At 39.7% G+C, this 1,364-nt stretch overlaps 1 pseudogene; it reads left to right on the top strand.

Annotated features, from left to right (window-relative positions):
- The first annotated feature begins 403 nt into the window (after nt 1–403).
- Nucleotides 404–1,364, top strand: LOC143655723 (olfactory receptor 13C3-like; annotated as a pseudogene).

Here is a 1,364-nt window from a genome sequence, read left to right as displayed (position 1 = left end):
TTTGACTTTGTAGGTTAATTAATGAATCAAAATTCCAGTGCTTCTTGACTTGAATTTTTCTGGGCAAGATGAAATTAAAAGTCTGGCTTGAAGCCTGTCATAATTCACAGATTTTAGAATCTTTAACTCAGGAATTCGTCCTCCACACACATTCTGCATCTATACCTTTTCATAGATCAATCTTCACACATTAACTATGGGGCATGGTACATACACAAATCCCCGGTATCACTGTATTATAATTGCACACATTGTTGAAGGGATCAGGGTGTCAGAGCTTCAAATTAACATTCCTTTTTTTAGACCCTAAATAATGATTTATCAGGTAATTTGAAACATTTGTCTCTTGACACTGAATATATTTTAGGTTAGGACTTTCTCTGACATATGGAGAGCAGATGACATGAAATAGTACAACCAGACATGTGTGTCTGAATTTATTCTTCTGGATCTTTCTGGCTATCCAAAACTTGAAATGATTTACTTTGCCGTGAGTCTACTGTTGTATCTACTGCTTTTACTCGGCAACAGTGTTCTAATCATAGCAAGTATTTGGGATACTCATCTCCATACCATGTATTTCTTCCTGGGAAACTTCTTTATACTGGATATCTGTTATACATCTGCTTCCATTCCCTCAACATTGGTGACCTTCATATCAAAGAATAAAAATATTTCCTTCTGTGGATGTGCAGTGCAGATGTTCCTTGTGCTTGCCACGGGGTCACCAGCGTATTTGTTCCTGGACATGTTGGCTTTTGACCACTATGAGGCCATCTGTAGCCCTCTGAGATACCCCATCATCATGAGTAGGATGGTGTATGTGCTGATGGCTTCCACGTCATGGTTCTCTGGTGGAATCAGCTCAATTCTGCAAACAGCCCTTGTCAAGGGAAATAATATTATTTCCATTTTGTGGGAATAATGTTATCAATCATTTCGCATGTGAGATCTTGGCTGTCCTCAAGTTAGCTTGTGCTGACATATCCCTCAATGTTACCACCATGCTGGTGTCCAATGTGGTCTTCCTGGTTCTTCCACTGCTGGTCATCTTCTTCTCCTACATGTTCATCCTCTACACCATCTTGAGAATGAAATCAGCCACAGGGAGACACAAGGCCTTTTCCACCTGCTCCTCACACCTGACTGTGGTGATCATATTTTATGGTACCATTTTCTTTATGTATGCAAAACCTGTGTCTCAAGACCAGCCTGGGGAAGACAAATTTCAAACTTCAGACAAGCTCATGTCCCTGTTTTATGGAGCAATAATCCCCATATCCAATCCTATCATCTATAGCTTGAGGAATAAGGATGTAAAATCTGCTGTGAAATATTTGTTCACTTGCAAATCTATCCAGTAG

The sequence above is a fragment of the Tamandua tetradactyla genome, chromosome 2 (genome assembly GCF_023851605.1).
Source record: "Tamandua tetradactyla isolate mTamTet1 chromosome 2, mTamTet1.pri, whole genome shotgun sequence".
Lineage (NCBI taxonomy): Eukaryota > Metazoa > Chordata > Mammalia > Pilosa > Myrmecophagidae > Tamandua > Tamandua tetradactyla.
Note: the sequence above shows the minus strand (reverse complement) of the source record. Positions and strands in the feature narration are given on the sequence as shown.